This window comes from Lissotriton helveticus, chromosome 5_1 (assembly GCF_964261635.1).
Source record: "Lissotriton helveticus chromosome 5_1, aLisHel1.1, whole genome shotgun sequence".
NCBI classification, from domain to species: Eukaryota; Metazoa; Chordata; class Amphibia; order Caudata; family Salamandridae; genus Lissotriton; species Lissotriton helveticus.
The window spans coordinates 1,957,231,462-1,957,249,254 of NC_136065.1; the positions used below are offsets into that span (position 1 = coordinate 1,957,231,462).

The 17,793-nt window shown below is 49.0% G+C and overlaps 1 protein-coding gene across 1 annotated transcript in view; it reads right to left on the bottom strand.

Moving 5' to 3' along the window:
- CWC25 (CWC25 spliceosome associated protein) overlaps positions 1 to 17,793 on the bottom strand; it is a 132,727-nt gene that overhangs the window by 12,227 nt on the left and 102,707 nt on the right. The window lies entirely within an intron of this gene.

Consider the following 17,793-nt stretch of genomic DNA (forward strand, 5'->3'; position numbering starts at 1 on the left):
TCCAGAGTGAAAACTCTCAGCATCAGACAGAGCTGAATCCTTGTCTTTAAGACGTTGGAGCCAAAGGAGGAGACGGCCTTCTCTGTCCTTAAGAGTCTTGGTAGAAAAGGTTCTACAAAACTTACAGCTGCCAACTTCATGCTCAGGGTAGAGACAATAAATACATTTCTTGTGGGGGTCCTCTTTAAAAAGACACAACTTCCCACAAGAAGAGCAAGGTCGGAATAAAGACTTCTTACTTGACATGATGAAAGTTCAGGAAACAAGAAGCAGCTGAGGAAAAAACTGAGCAGAGCTCAGGGAGACTCCCTTCACACGACGTGCGGTAGAAAATCTGAGGGCTTGAGCTTCTGAGGAGAAGGTTCCAGAGGGTGCTGGCGCCTGATTGGCTGTAGTATGGACTAACATAATGACAGTGATATGTTACAAGTGTTTTCTCTCTCTATCATGCATTCCTATGGAGGAATTGTTTTAGACGTTTTCAGTTATGCTTTTACTTCTATTTATTCTTATGTTATGTTCTCACATACATATCATTTTTTTGCATTTATTGCTATTTTATGTACCGTGGGACTCCCACTTCGACGACAGGGAATGTTCAAGCATGTGAATCTATGAAAGACACCCCTAATACTGGAGAAGCAAAGAACAACTTGATTGCACAGTGGGGCCGAAGTATTTTTTTATTGACTATTTACACGTTTTATTTTACTGCTGAAAATAATTCAGTCTCATTACAATGTCCAAGGCTACTGTGCTTTCCAAGAAGCAGCTAGACCATAGTGGATGAGTCCAAATCTGCCTCTCAATAAGACATAAACATATGTTCATTATTTAAAGGTCATATTTACGTATGTGGTGTTTTCTTGGTAGAAAGTTAATTGCTGCTATGCTGTCCTGTGCTCAAAAAAATAAATTGCGCCCTTGCCCAAGTTTTAAAATATAGCTTGCATGGGCAGAGTACGAAAAGTGAACCATTTGCTGAAACACGTCTACATGAGGACTTTAAGTGCTTAGCAGACCAGGGCTCAGAGGTGAGGTATAGGGATGAGAGAACGGGGTTGGTAGCGTTGTCATCTATTAGTGCTGAGTATTATTACCATGCTTATTACCATGTGTGATGCCGAGAGTGTGTACTTGATACTTTACTCAGCAGCGTATGAGAGTGCGTTAGGCTTGCGCCGGGAAGCAATGAAGTGTGAGGATAGGATTTTAAGTAGAGTATATGAACCAGTAAGGTCTGCGGCATTAGAGATACTGAACTCTTGGTTTTGACAAAAGCCAGGACTTTCTGGCTCTTCTAAACTGCAAATGATGTTTGATTGAGCTGATTATCTTTGGCAGTAATTTATATGTGGTTTCTGTAGCAACGATCTACGCAGGCTTTATAACAAGTAGAAATTATCAATTATGTCAGTCTAGATCGGAGTTTTTTTCTTTCATTTCTCTAGTCTGAGCTGGGATTATTAAAAAAGCAAGATACCTGCTAGTGGACTGTCAGTGCAACAATACAGACGGCTGGCTACTCTTCTGGCCACTGGTGAGGGCAGTGCTTTGAGGCCAGGGGTAGCATGATTTCATCTGTTTAGATGGCGGACATGTACAGCTGCAGAGTTCTATACTCTCTGCAGCTTGGAAATTGATTTTCTAGTGTGCCCAATGTAAAATCCATATGCAAAAAGCAGTCTTGATCTCACTAGCGCCAATGAAGCCTGTATCCAATGTGAGGATAGCTTGGGGCATTCTCACTTTATAAAAAGAGTCAGTTACTGACTGTTAAATGTAGTGACAGTTTGCAGTCTTTAATCACGCCAAAGTTTTCACTCCAATCAAAACGGCAGGTGGCTGTTGCAACTGCTGCAGACAACATTATATACAGCCACAGGTGAGTATTTCTGTTTTTGAGGAGTTTGAGAAGATCCACTAGCATCCATTGGTCTACGGCTACGAAGAACCTGCTGAGTAGTAAATTGTAGGGTTTTTTGAAATGTTAAAATGATTAGTGCAAATGCGTAGTTGTAGCAGTTGAGGTTAAAAAAGTTACGAGTTTAAGAAGAGCGGTTAGGCAAATTGTGAAGAGTAAAGGTGTATTTAGCTGAGACTAAATTAGGTTGGAAAGTAGACCCTGCTGAGCTGATGCAGTGTGAACAACTGAGTGAGAGTAGCAAGACTATTTGTGGCATCTCTCCAATAAAGGATTGTATCCATTCTATACTGACTTTGAATCTCTGTCTTTTTTTTGGTTGATCTGTTTATTGACATTTTGTTTGTTCCGTAACATACTTATGTAGTACAGCAGTGATTTTTGCCGAGTACATTGACCAATTATCAAAGATAAAAGCAATTACTAACAATTATATAACACAATCCACCAGCAAGTACACTAGAAAAGGGAAAAAAAACCAGATAAGGTGGGAATGAACGATTTCACTAGTCTTTCCACACTGCATCAAGTCTACGATGTGATCTGTTCTTTTCACAGTTTACCATTGTGTCATTTCATTTCCTCAAGCGTAATTCGTAGATCAATATATACGTTTAAACAACTTAACTTTGTAAGGCTACAACAGTACTCACGAGCATCCCCCATATATACACATTGTGTATACACAAAATATCATGCACATTATATCTCCATGGTCAGGGCCTTATCACATTCCAATGGATTGTCACTAGTCTCTCAGTAGCCACCCCGGCAGAGCATCAAACACCACCCATCCCTAACTCTGCCAAGCCCCTGGCTCTCCTTGTTGCAAGGATGATATATCTTAAATCGAGATGGAACCTGAGCCGCAGTGACCTGAGGATTGTGCCCCAACTATTCGAAAGTGGGAACTGCCGCAATCCCAGTATGTCCTCCCTCCTGAGGGACACACCCTCTGCAGATGCCCAGTTTAGCATATAGTGGGCCCAGGCAAGGAACACGTGAGGCTCCCCTGACTTCCAACGTCTTGTAATGAGTCTTTTAGCCACTGCAAACCCAGATCTATAAACATACATGTGGCCCTATGTGCTCTGCCCCGAGGAAACTGTCACGATAAACAGGATTCCCAAGAATGTGGAAGTTGCCTATCTGTGCAATCCGCCAGGTGCTCAATCACCTTATCGAAGATTTGCTGAAGTTTATGACAGGTCAAGAGCATATGTACAATGTCTGCATTTAAGAGAGTGCAATGGGGACAGTGCAAGTCTGATCTATGGAAATATCAATAAATTTTTTCTAGGGTGAGATATGGGTGATGCATTATATAATACTGTGTCAATTGGAACCTTGTGTTCTGCGGGACATGTAGGGCTCTGTAATACCATGGTCCATTCTACCTCTGTAAATGAGCGGTCCATGTCCTGCTCCCATTTATCACGCAGTGAGGTCAGACCTATCACTGTATGCTGCCGAAGGGCGTCTGCAAACAAGTGTCTACCTTTCCCCATTACAGGAATATATTGAATTACCATGTTTGTTTGAAGTTCTTACTTAATGTGTCCCCATTTGCTGTGTAATAACCTGATCCAGGAGGTATGTTAAAGAAAGTGACCCGGGTGTGTATGCCCTTCTCTTGTACCAATACATTGAATGGTATCAGACTGTTGTCATTATATAAATCGGCGAGTGTATGTATGCCCACCGTGTGCCAATCCATCAAATCAGTATGGGTGGTGTAACTTGAACCCTTTGGCATCCCGAGCAGGGGGAGCACCGGCGCATACGGTTTCACATGTCTAGTAAGGAACAATGCCCTGCAGTAGCATCTGTAAGCTACTTGTGGCAAAAGTGGAAGTGGTTTATTGTTCCTGTTGCAGGGATGAAAGATTGATACAATAGTGGATACTGCCACAGGAGCCCCTACTCCCCCAGTGTCCGATAATTGCCTGCCCTCTACCCACCGGGCCACCCATTGTAGTTGGGATGCTATGTAATAGTGTTCCAGGTTCGGCAATGCTAACCCTCCCTGACCCGTAGGGGAGATACAACTTTGTAAGAGACACTCTGCAACAAGAAGTATTCCATATGAGTCCCCGTATAATGTGCTCTATTGGCTTGAAGAAGGACGGTTGTAGATACATCAGCAGATTTGCTAAATAATATAGAAGGTGGGGAAGCACCACCATTTTAACCAGGTAGACCCTACCAGCCAGAGAGATTGCAAGCGATTTCCAGAAGGGCACCTGTGCCGTCAAAGATGCGAGAGCTCTAGTGAGGTTGCCGTCCAAGAAATCTCGGTCATTATGATATATACGGATTGAATATGCTACTTACCAGTATGCATCTGTTCTTGGCATGTAGGGCTGCTAACATTCATATTTTGTGCATAGATCGCCGCCTAGTGTTGGGTCCGGATGATTGCACATTGTTGTCCTGGAAGAGTCTTCGAAGTATCACGAGATAGGTGGCTCCTCCCCTGGACTACAGTGCGCATGGGCATCGACTCCATCCCCAGATTGTTTTTAGCCATTGTGGCAGAGATGGAGTGAAACAGTGTACAGGATGTCCATGCTAATGATGAATGCAAGAGAGTGTCTGCAGCCGCTACGGGCACCGGGGAGGAGGGCGGGCGATATGAATGTTAGCAGCCCTACATGCCAAGAACAGATGCATACTGGTAAGTAGCATATTCAGTTCGAGGCATGTGGGCTGCTAAATTCATATCTTGTGCATAGAATACACAGCAGTCCCTCCATTAAGGGCGGTTGCCCGTGCCAGCTGCAGAAGCTTTAAAAAGTGTCTTGAGAACAGCCTGTCCTACAGCTGCTTGCTGTTTGGAATGCACATCTACGCAATAATGCTTGGTAAATGTGTGTGGTGTAGACCATGTGGCTGCTCTACAAATGTCTTCTAAAGGAATGTTCCCCAGGAAAGCCATGGAGGCCCCCAATTTGCGTGTGGAGTGCGCCCTTGGGGGTATTGTTAAAGTGCGTTTAGCCTTTTGATAACAGATTTGAATGCATTTAACAATCCATCTGGCTATTCCTGCTTTGGAAATGGGGTTGCCTTTGTGTTGTGCTGAGAAGGCAACAAAAAGTTGTTGTGTCTTCCTAAAGGGTTGTGTTCTGTCAATGTAGTACATTAGCGCCCTCCAAACATCTAATGTATGAAGCATTCTTTCTGCTACCGTTTGTGGGTTTTGGAAAAATGCAGGCAGGTCAATAGTTTGGTTGATATGAAACTGTGACACCACCTTTGGAAGGAATTTGGGGTTAGTGCGGAGCACCACCCTGTTAGAGTGTATTTGGATGAATGGCTCTTGGATTGTGAGCGCTTGCAGCTCACTAACACGCCTGAGCGACGTGATAGCAATGAGAAAAGCCACTTTCCACGTTAGAAACTGAAGTTCGCAGGAGTGCAGTGGCTCGAAAGGTGGGCCCATCAGCCTAGTGAGGACCACATTGAGGTTCCACACAGGAGCTGGTGGAGTTCTAGGAGGGATGACTCGTTTCAGTCCCTCTAGGAAGGCTTTAATGGCAGGCACCCTGAAAACAGAGCGGTGCTGCCTATTCTGGAGGTAAGCCGCTATGGCGGATAAATGTATCCGAATGGAAGCGTACGCCAGATTGCATTTGTAAAGATGTAACAAATAGCAGATGATGTTAGGAATGGATGCATCTAGCGGGTTGATATTGTTGTTTGTACAGTAAATGACAAACCGCTTCCATTTTGCAGCATAGCAAGCTTTGGTCATGGGCTTCCTTGCCTCCCGGATGATGTCCATGCATTCAGGAGGCAGGTTGAAGTAGCCAAATTCTAAGACCTCAGGAGCCAGATCGCCAGATTGAGCTGTTGCGGATCTGGATGCTGAATGTCGCCATGGCTCTGCGTCAAGAGGCTGGGTGTGAGATGCAGCCTTTGATGCGGTACCACGGAAAGTTCTAGAAACGTGGTGTACCATGGTTGGTGTGCCCATGTTGGAGCAACTAGGATGAGAGTCATCGAGTGTTGCTTTAGCTTTCTTGCCACCAGCGGAATGAGAGGCGCTGGGGGAAAAGCGTACGCAAATTTGCCTGACCAGTTCATCCACATCGCATTCCCCTGCGATTGCGGATGAGGGAACCTGGCGGCAAAGCTTTGGCATTTTGCGTTTTCCCTTGTGGCAAACAGGTCTATCTGTGGATGACCCCACTGCTGGAAGTACGGGTGGAGCACTGATGGATGAATCTCCCACTCGTGCATTTGATGGCTGTACCTGCTGAGCAGATCCGCCATCTGATTGTCCTTTCCGGGGAGGTGTTCTGCCATGAAGAAAATGTTCCTCTGAATGGCCCACTTCCACATGCTCTGAGCCAGGTGAGACAGCTGTGGTGAGTGAGTACCTCCTTGCTTCTGGATGTAGTACATGTAGGAAGGTAGATCCCTGACTATGGTTGCCCCCAACTTTTTTGCCTGGTGTTTTGCTGGTTTTCTGACTTAGTTGACCTGGGGCCCTGCTATTCAGGACCCCAGGCCTACTACTCTCTCTGTAAAATGGATTCCATGTACCTTAGGTACATATCTAATTGGATACTGAGTCACCTTATCAGTCCCTGTACAGAGTACCTTAGGTGCCCAGGGCATAGGTGTACCCAGGGCCTACCAGGGGCTGAAGCATGTATTATGCCACCCCTGGCTGGCCATCCAAAACTGACACAACTGGCTGCTTGACAGCTGGGGCAAGGTGGTGTAATCACCCCTTGCTTTAGATATAGTATACCTATATCTAACCCTAAAATGGACACACAGATCTCCTATCAGTCACTCCTATGGCAGGCCTTGACAATCCTGAAGGCAGAGTGCTTGGAATCGTGTGAGATAGTGCTCTGGCATGAGCTGAGCCTGTCTGCGGCTTTCGGGATCCATCCCGTAGCCGTTTCCATGATATCGCATACCATATACTCTTAAGTGCATTATAATCCTCGCGGTTATGTGCCAACTCTGGTATCGCTTTATCAAAACATGTCGAGTAAGGTGTCATACGAATTGGAATACTAACCCCTCGCCAATTCTGGCGACGGGGTTAGCATTCCACCCTTCTAGAGGGACACGACATGTATGTAACCTGTAACCCCGGTTAAAGTTAGACAGAGCCTTAGCTCCACAAAATGGATGCTGCCACCGAGACACAAGTCTGCCCTCCTGCTGCTGGGAGTCCTCCCAGCCCAGGAGGCAAGGACAAAGGGTTTCCTGCCAGGGGCGGTGCCAGCACCGTCCCAGACAGGATTTTGTGTATTCTAGGTAGGCAGGGCTTTAGAGGAAGGTGACTGCAAGTGGCACCCCGGTGCTCACTGTGCATAGGCCGGCTGGAACCAGTTCCAGGGTCACTCCAGCCCCTGGCCTGGGGAAAGCCCGCCAAAGGAGAGGGGTGTAACCACCCCCCTCCTAGTCCCACCCATAGGGCAGGACTTAGTCGCGTGCCAGCCCCTTTTTGCAGGATAAAGGTAGGAACTGGCCCCCTTCCAAATCAGATCATCTTTGAATCCTGAACCAACTTTCCACGAAAGGAACTCAAGACTCTTCTCAAGATTTCTCCCTTGTGACTAAGGAGTAGTCACCCTGCAGCAGCAGGCACCAACCAAGCATCGCGGTTTGTTGCCAGTCTCTCCTTCGGATCAAGACTGCTCCAGCACGACGAGAACCGGCTTCCCTGGCACCTCTGACCTCAACCTACATCATCAGCCCAGCTGTGATCCGTGGGTGTGACGAGACCTCGAGGGACCGGCCATCTTCAGAACTGCACGACGCTTGTCCAGCACGACGCCTGAGTGACCCTCGACTGAGTGCCTTGGGGTAAGAGAAGCCCCGACCCTGAGCAGCTCCAGCACCGAAGTCCAGCCCCCCTGCATCCACGAGATCGGCGCGGGGCCCTTCTGCTTTTTGCTGCTCACCGCGTTGTCCAGGTCGCTTGCCCGTTGGCTAGTGGCCCCCTCACGACGCTCCACGACAACTAACACTGCTGGTCTGGTTGCTCCAGACTAGCTCGTGCTCCCCTCCAAAAGAGGAGTACCCTGGACCCTCCTGGTCCACTCAAGACGCCATTTTAGGTCCACCGCGTGGGCCTTGCATTTGCCAAGACTTGTTGCCCCAATCCTGGGTCCAGCGACGTCGACAGCAAGAACCTCCGTGGGACAGCTCGCACCTCCATCCTGGTCGCCGACAACGCCTCCTGGTCCGAGAGACTGCAGAGCCCAGCAGCGCCCACTCACCTGACTGCGGTGACTTCGCCCGGTGCCATCCTGGTGCCCACTTAATCACTGGCTAGTGATTCAGAACTTGGTCCCCTCTGCTTTCAGGTTTTCTTCTTCCCTGATCCAGGCTTGGATCACCACGAACTTTCTTCACTGGCCGCCTGCCAGCAACTCTTTCTTCAGGCTCCTGGATCTTCAACGTGGGTTTCCGACGCAACTTCAACCCTATGCAGCCGCAGCCCCTGGGCTAGGTAACCTGACTACTCCGGTGCTCCAGCATAGTCCAACACCCTAAGTGTTCGGATCCACTCCCGTTTTCGACCCACCTAGTCGGGTTCGCCCGAGAACAGTAACTTTGTCTTTACTAGCTTCCATAGACTTTTTCCCGCCTTACGCGTGAGAGTTCCCACTCTGCACACGACGTCCACAGGCCTCCTGCAACTAATCTAAGTGTTTAGCATTGTAGGACTAGTGTTTCTAAAGTCTATGAGAATAGTTACTTACATGCTAGTAATTCGCATTCCACTTTTGTAATATATGGTTTTTCGTGCCCCTCGGGCATTTGTGTAAATTGTGCGACTTAAAGTATTTTCTTAAGAGTTTTGTATTGTGCTTAGCTCCCTGACTCATAAAGAGTTCAGGGTAGACTTGTTAGAAATAAATATACATTTATTTTCATAACAACTTGTGTGGTGTCCTTTCACTTGGTGTTCAAGGGGTAATGTGATGGTAAAACAGCTGGCTTAACACGCCCTCCAGAGTCTTAGCCTTAGACTGCTCGTATCCATGCTACTAGGATAGCTGGTCTATAAGGTGGACTTACAACCAATCATCAATAAGGGTTGTTTGGACTGATACAAAGTGCTCACTAGAATAGTGAACATTATATATCAGGCCAACTTCTCACAGTACATGGCTGTCATGTTGTCCGTCCGGATCAACACAACTTTGTTGCACAAATGTACCTTGAAGGACTTTAGCGCCATGAAGATTGCCATCAATTCCAGGTAGTTGATGTGCAACTTCTGTTGGTGAGCGGACCACAGTCCCTGCACAGTGTAGTGGAGCACATGAGCTCCCCATCCTTGGAGAGAAGCGTCCGTCGTCAGGATAATCTGTGGCACCGGCTCTTGGAACGGTCGTCCCTTGCAAAGGTTGTGTGGATTCCACCAATGCAGAGAGTTGTATGCCCGACCGGTCACCAACACTAGGTCCGTCAGTTGTCCTCGAGCCTGTGTCCACTGATTTGCCAAGCATTCTTGGAGAGGACGCATGTGCAACCTCGCGTGCGGGACTATGAAAATCCAGGAGGCCATCATGCCTATCAACTGCATGAACACTCTCGCTGGTAGGGAGTGTTGCGGTCTGAACCGTTGGATTAGTGACTGGATGCTGTTGATCCTGGCTGGGTTTGGCTGAGCCATAGCAGTCAGGGTGTTTATTGTCGCGCCTAGATACTGCCGTACGTGGGCCGGTTGAAGGTGCGATTTTGGGTAGTTTAGCGAGAATCCCAGACTGTGAAGGAGGTGAATAGTGTGGGACATGTCCGCGGCGCATTGTGTGTCCGACTTCGCTTGAACAAGCCAGTCGTCTAGGTAGGGGTAGACATGTATGTTCTGCCGTCTGAGGTGCGCCGATACTGTCGCCAGACACTTTGTAAACACTCTGGGGGCAGTAGTCACCCAGAAGGGTAGGACTTTGAACTGATAGTGTTTGTTTTGAATGGTGAACCTGAGGTACTTTCTGTGGGATGGGTGGAGTGGGATGTGGAAGTAAGCATCCTTGAGGTCCAAGGTTGCCAGGAAGTCCCCTTGGTTTAGCAGGGGAAGAATTTCTTGCAGTGTCAGCATGTCAAAGTGTTCTGACAGTATATACATGTTGAGGGGGCGTAGATCCAGAATAGGTCTGAGGGATCCGTCCTTTTTTGGGATGAGGAAGTACAGGGAATAGACCCCTGTGCCTTCCTCCTCCATTGGTACGAGCTCTATTGTGCCTTTCTGCAGCATTACCAAGACCTCCTGCTGCATTAAGTGCAAGTGCTCTGCCGACATAGGACGGTGTCTTGGTGGAATGTCGGGAGGAGTGGATGTTAACTCCAAACAATAACCGTATTGGATCAGTTTTCTCACCCACCTGTCTGTGGTGATGGATGTCCAGACTGGCAGGAACTGCTGGAGTCTCCCCCCGACAGGTGTTGGATGGTCGGGGGGCAGTGACAGAGAGTCACTGTTTATTAGCGGCAGAGGAACAGGAGTTGTTGTTCCCTCTGCCTCTGCCCTTGGCACTGTTACCTCTGTAACCCCCTCTACCTTGCTTGGGGTAGGAGGATGGTGCACCACCCTTTGTAAATTGTGATTGTTGACCCAAGTGTCCTCTGGTAACACCACGCGCCCCTGAGCGACGAAAAGTGTTTCCTCTGAATTGTTGGGACTGAAGTGCCCCCATGGACTTAGCAGTCTCGTTGTCCTTTTTAATCTTTTCAAGTGTGGTGTCTACATCTGGGCCAAACAGTCTGTCAGGATTGACGGGCTGGTTGAGGATTGTAGTTTGGATGTTAGGCTTAAATCCAGATATACGAAGCCAAGCTTGTCGTCTTAGCATGACGCTAGTGTTAATCCCCCTAGCCGCCGTGTCTGCTACATCAAGCGCACACTTTATTGCAGCGTTTGATATAAGCTTCCCCTCTTGTATGAGCATTTCGGCTGCTTCTTTATACTCATCAGGTAGATGTTGAAGGAGCTGTTCTAGGGTGTCGTAATGCGCCCTATCGTAACGCGCCAATAGTGCCTGTGTGTTCGCTATACGCCATACATTGGCAGCCTGCGCAGCCACCCTCTTGCCGGACGCCTCAAGCACTTTCGACTCCTTGTCAGGGGTAGGAGCATCACCCGTAGTTTGGGAGTTTGCCCTCTTGCGGGCATTGGCGACCACCAACGAGTCCAGAGGCAACTGTCCTCGAATATATGCAGGATCCCCAGGTGCTGGCCTGTATTTTTTTTCGATACGTGGGTTCACCACTCTTGCCCTGGAAGGTTCCTTAAAGATCTCTGGGGCATGTCTAAGGACGCCTTTGAGCATAGGAAGTATTTTAACAGTTCTTTCTGAGACTGAGAAAGTGTTAAACAAAAAGTCTTCCTCCACCGGGTCAGCATGCATGTCCACATCATGATTTGCTGCTGCCCGTTCGATTAAAGCATTAAATGCTGCAGAATCCTCAGTTGGAGATGTACGGGCCCCAAAACCTTGTGGATCTTGTACCACGTGCTGTCCACTTTGGTCCCCAGTGTCGTCATATGTGTCCTGCTGAACATCAGGGTCATTGTCCACTGGGAAATTGTATTGGTCGTCTTCCTCATCATCCTCTCCCCCTGATTGGTTTGGGGAAGGTGATGGACTCCTTCTTGGTGGTGGTAGAATGGGCTCAATAAGGGCAGGACTGTCCAGTGCTGTCCTCTTTTTCTTCAGTGGAATAACATATGATTCCAGTGGTTGGGAAGTGATCTTTCTTTTGTAAATGGTCAGTTTCCCCGTGTGGGCATCGATATAATGCTCTGATTGGTTATCTGAGGCTTGAAGCGCCGGAGGAGCAGAAGTCTGTGGCACCGATCTAGGTGCAAACGCCTTTGGTGGCACCTTTGGTGGAAGAGTGTAAAGCAGCTTGGCAGATGACTTCTGAGGAGCGTCCACCTCCATTGGAGCCGACGGCGTGGGAGCCGTCGTCGACAAAGCTTTTTCCCGAATCCGTTTCAGGGAGTCGGTGACCTGCGCGGTGAAGGAGGCGGAGGGTGTGGTAGCCGACGGCCGGTGTCCGGTGGCGTCGGAGTCCCTCGGTGTCGACGGTATGTGCGTCGACGAATCTTCAGCCGCATTGTGGCGCGGGTCCTTTGTAGACTTTGGCGCCGACGCCGGTGCTGCAGAGTCGACATCTTTGTGCCGATGCGTAGTGCCTGCGGCCTTGGGGTTCGTGGCTTGTAGTCGACTTTTGTTCGACTGGGCGTTTAGTTGGCTGCGCCGTAGGAGTGTCTGAAGGCGTGTGCACCGACTTCGACGACCGTGCCGGAGCAACAGAGGCCGACTCTTGATGGACGGCCTTCTTGGAGGACGAGTCCTTGTGCACCTTGTGTGGCACTGCCGTCTCGACAACCTTCTTCGACTTCTGTGTGCCGGAGGAGGACGGAGCCGATGAAGGAGCCGGTTTCGAAATCGTCTGCCGGACGTCGTCCGTTTTTGGTGTTGTCGCGTCTGGTAGTTTCGTTTTCGATTTGGCCTGGACGTCGGCCATTTTGTCTTTTGTCGAAGCCGTGTGTTTCGGTTTCGATTTCGGCTGGACGTCGGCCATCTTAGGAGCCGTAGAGACCGAAGGTTTCGGTTTCGGTTATGATACGGGTAATGGCGGCTCCGCTTGAGTGTCCGTGGCCGGGCGAGAAGGCGGGGCCGGGGATAGCGGTGCGGGGTCGTGGGTAAGGCCGAGTGGCGATCCCGTGACCTGAGCCTGAACCATATAGACTTCGGGGCATAGCTCTTCCTCCGAGCTATCTTCCGCGGCCCCATAAACTTCTTCGTCGTCCCCTACCTCCTCGACGTATTCAGTGTCCTGGCCGTGCCCTTCGACGTGTTCCTCGGCATCGGACTGGACCTCCGTCGTCGGAGGCGAAATTTGGAGATGATGGCTACCGCCTTCCACCGCGGGGTCGTCGAATATGTCGTCGGGTGCCGGTGCCGCTCGCTGGGCCTCGAGGCGCGCCGCGCGCCGATGCTTGAGCGTTTTCTTTTACCTGAATTGAGAGCAGGCCATACAGTTGTCTTCGTTGTGGTCCGGTGACAGGCATTTGTTACAGACCGGATGCACATCGATGTGTGGATATTTGGATCCACAGATGGGGCAGTATTTAAATGGGCTCCGCTCCATGGTAACGTCGTCGGGTCTTGCTGCGACGAGAGGGCCTCGATGTCTGAAGAGTGACTTGACTCCGTTGAGTTCCGGCTCCGAGAGTCGGACGACGCTCGCAAACAATACCGACGCTGGTAACGAAGGCCTTTTGACCTTAAGAACAAAGTTTATCGGTTCCGACACGGAGACGTCGAAACCACATCCGAACCCAATGGCGGAAAAAAACAATCTGGGGATGGAGTCGATGCCCATGCGCACTGTAGTCCAGGGGAGGAGCCACCTATCTCGTGATACTTCGAAGACTCTTCCAGGACAACAATGTGCAATCATCCGGACCCAACACTAGGCGGCGATCTATGCACAAGATATGAATTTAGCAGCCCACATGCCTCGAACACCCAAATAACGAAACACAGAGGGCTGCCACATGACGGAAGTGTCACCGATAGGGAACATGGGGGCTGAAGTAGTAGGTTCAAATAGAAACAGACAAGACGTGTCCCAGTTAACCCACAAGCCCAAGAGATGAGCAAATTGATCGAGAGAGAGAGAGAGATCAAGAGATCGATCGAGAGAGATCGATCGAGAAAGAGAGATCGATCGAGAGAGAGATCGAGAGAGAGATCGAGAGAGAGAGAGAGAGAGAGAGAGAGAGAGAGATCGAGAGAGAGATCGAGAGAGAGATAGAGATCGAGAGAGAGATCGAGAGAGAGATCGAGAGAGAGATCGAGAGAGAGATCGAGAGAGAGATCGAGAGAGAGAGAGAGGCCATATCTAGAGTGGCCATATCTTCTTCTGTTGCTACCATGGTGGATTGACAAAGTCATTATGTATCTTATGTTGGGTGTAGTATATTTTCCCCTCAGCGGAATATAGTGCAGTGATAGGGCCGCGCGATTGATACTGCTTTATAAGCCAAGCAAGCATGGATCCAGACTTATCTGCCTTTGCATGTGTCATGGCACAATGAGCCACGCAGTTGATACTGCGCAGTCTCTCTAATAGCGTGGTGTGTTGTTCACTCGACGCTAATAGATCTGATGTGCAAGCAGGGTCCAAAGCCGATTTTGTCTCTAGTGACAGCAGTGTTCTCTCCAGATCACCAAGTTCTTGTTTCCGCATATCACCTACAAGCTCCATGTAGTAGCCCATGAGCGTCGCCTTAAAAGCGTCCCATTCTAAAAGTACTGATCTTATCGTGCCAGTCTTCAGTGTAAACTAATTTTCTATAGAGGTGCGGAGAGAGTCCCGGAAGGGTGGATCCTCCAGCAAGGAGGGCCACAGCCTCCAAGACAAAGGGGTGGACCCTGGCATGTTCCAGGCTATATCAACATAATGAGGAGTATGATCCGAATGAGCCCTGCCCATATATTCCACCTGTTTTACATATGGCTGCACATTTGTTGTGCATAGAAATCTATCCAGACGAACATGAAGGGCGTGCGGAGCAGAACAAATATACTTGTGTGACAGGGTTGTGGTGCCTCCATACATTTACTATTACCCAGCTGTTCACCCATTACCTCAATAAGGACACCCCATCAGCTGAAGCAGTTCCCCTGAGGTGCGGAAAGGAGAGGTAAAGCGGGACATCAAGTACACCACTGAAGTCACCTCCTAGCAGCCAGGGTAAACCATCTGGAGAGTGCTGTGTTTAACTTATTCCAGAAGGGGCCCAGCTCCGTGTTAGGGGCATATATGTTCCAGATTATCAGACTCCTCCCATCTAGCTTTATAAATATATACATTCCCTCTGCATCTATCTCTGTTTCTTCTATTAAAAGAGGCACCCTTGGTCGCACACACACCAGCACTCCTCGCGCAAATGCTGAGTAGTTAGTAGCGATAACCTGGCCCTTCCATCTACGCTGAAATCTTGAGGATTCTCGGTGGTTCAAGTGAGATTCCTGCAATAACGCTAAGTAAGTGTTTTGTCTCTTAAGGTATTCGTAGAATGCGTATTTACAGGATGGCGTGTGTAAGCCGCTTACGTTCCATTTGATAATTCATTGTGACTGTATGGTCTAGTGGCATGCATGCATAGACTTGGGGAATAGTGGCGTACCTGGCCAGGAACTGGGAGTTCAATGACACTAAGGAGTGCCTGCAAGTGAGCATAATAACACCAGAGTAACCTGTTTGCACAACAACGTAACAATGTTCCGAACAGGTAATACCAAAAGAGCAGATCCTGAAACAGTGTAGGTCTACCCAAATATAACAGCAATACTAGTTCAGTGTACCAACCCGCGGGCTGTGTTGAACGGGAAAACGTGGACGTCAACATCCCGCCAATCAGGACCTGCCCACCGGTTACTACACAAATGCTTTTCCCTTATACCTTCCCATAGCGCATTTATCCTGAAATCGCATCCCAACCAAATAATATATCTCCTGCATTGAGCTTGTTTCGTACCACATCTCCCCCGCCCCACCCCAGTCTTTCTACTTATCTGTCACCTACTGGCCTTTTCGTACCAGAGTCACCACAAGTGTCACAAGATAATTCCTGCTCAGCTACATGGAGAGGCAACACCAAAGTTTTATATGATTCCATCTGAAGTCTACGGGGTGACATCTGGTACACCCAAAGAGTTAGTGTCAGAAGGGCCAAGCATCGAAGAGTCTCCATCGAGGAATGCATGAGGAGACAAAGGTTCTCTGTCCAAGTCTCTGGCAGCATCCGAGATGCTTCTTGTAGTGCTTGCCACCGTTCTTTGATCTCTGTTCCAGATTGGGTACCGTCAATAGGTGCAACATCTGCAGCTACCGCAGACGCCCCTGTCTCTTGGCTTTGTTCCAATCAGCTACACCCTTAGTGCCCTTGCCAATGGGCATAGGGCCCGTGAACCGACCAGTTGATACCAGCCAGTCCCACACATCCTGTGAAACATTTCATAATGAATTAGAGCACAATATGTCAGTCCATCTCATAAAGAAAGGTCAGATACTAAATAAATAAGCATTCACATAGGTCTCGACTAGGTGAGAAACAGCTAATTCCAGTGCAGTCTACCTGTAGCCAGCCACTTGTACTATCAAAGTGGCTCATAGGAAGTTGTGCCTTACAGTGAGGTGCATCTGTTACTGCTCTTGACTACACCACATACATTGTTAGTAGTTGGTGGATTGGAGTCAGCCGAGTCTCTTCTGATTGGAACCCACACGCTTTTAACTATGCGTGGACTCTTGTTCTGGTTGTCTAGGCAGTAGTCCCTTCCTTGGGTTGCTTTATGTGGAAAAGTAGCCCTTTTGACATGGTCATACTCACTTTTTGCCTAATAACTGATTTGATCTGGAAGTTCACTGGGTTCGTGCCAACCATGTCATCAGTGCCAGAACTCTTTCCCAAAACTGTAAAATAGTTTCCCCCTGGTAAAACCTTTAGCACCCTCTGTAAGTGCCTAGTAAATAGTACCCCTGGTACCTAAGGCCTGGGGTACTGAAGAGGGTCCCTATAGGCAGCAGCATGAATTATGCCACCCAAAGGGCACTTTAGAGGGGCCCTCAGAAAACCTACCAGCCCCTGGTGTGTTGGCTGACAGGTTTCTGCCAGACTGCCCCCAGAGATGAGTGTTTGGTCCCCTGGGGTGATAGCTTTTGCTATCAATAAGTCACAAACAAAGCCTGCTCAGGAAGAGGGTGATAACACCCCCTCCCACCGTATGACCTGCTGATTAGCATTCCAAGGCAGGGGAGCTTCAAAGAAGATACGGTAATTGAAATGTGAGTCTGGCTTCCCTCACAGGAGAGGAAGCTGCCCCCTTTTTCCCAGGTCCCTTTGGCGTGCCCACCCCAAGCTAGTATCACCCCTAAGGTGGCCTAATCTGAGGTGGACATGACTTTTCAGAGTTAGACATTTCTGTGCTGGCAAACTTGGGAATTCTCGGACAGGGTAATGCCCACTTTACACAGGAAGTGGTCACATAGGGAGCATAGTGACCTCAAGTGTCAGTAGCCCTTTGGCTACTACCCTACACTTCCCTAACACCCTTAAATTATGTATTTAGGGAAGCCTCTGGCACCAGATAATCAGGTCCTGCTGACCTGAAAGAAGACAGGCGTGACGAATCGCAAAAGCAAGAATACAAGACCCGGTTACTGACTTGGCGCCAACCCTGCTGGCCTGCCTGCTGACTTCAACAATTATGTCAAAGGCTGCTGAGCCTCAAAATTCAGAGAGACCTGCCAGCACTTCACCCAGGAACCAAGACCTCCACTGGGACAGTGGAACTGCACCCTGCAGACTCTCAAAGAAGAACCAAGAGGACTCCGGAACTGCTAAATCCGACACCCCAAAGCACCACTGCACTGAGCCCCCACACAGTGCTGAAGTGGGCCAACTTTGTCAAAGTAGTCCCCAAGCCCTCAAGATACATAATCCACTGTGGATTTGTCCCTTGTGGACTCTCAGATGCCACCAGCAGCCTTTTTGTGCAGGCCCCCTCAACTGCGAGTGTTGCTGGAGGAAGAAACCCAACACCCCAAAGATCCTCCGCACTCGGTCGTCCAGGCCTGAGGAGAAGAGGACCACAGGTGTCCCTAAGTCACCCAACATCGCAAGATCAGAAGCCAATCGTTGGTTTCCCTGGACTGACAACCCAGTCTCTCCCTACAGCATCTTTGGGTTCGGACCGTTCCCCATTGGTTTGGATTGGGCACCCTACGCTGTATGCACCACTGCACCCGGCCGTCCTAGAGCCGCTGGAGGGACCTGCTGGTGCCACCTTGCCCCTTACTCACCTTCA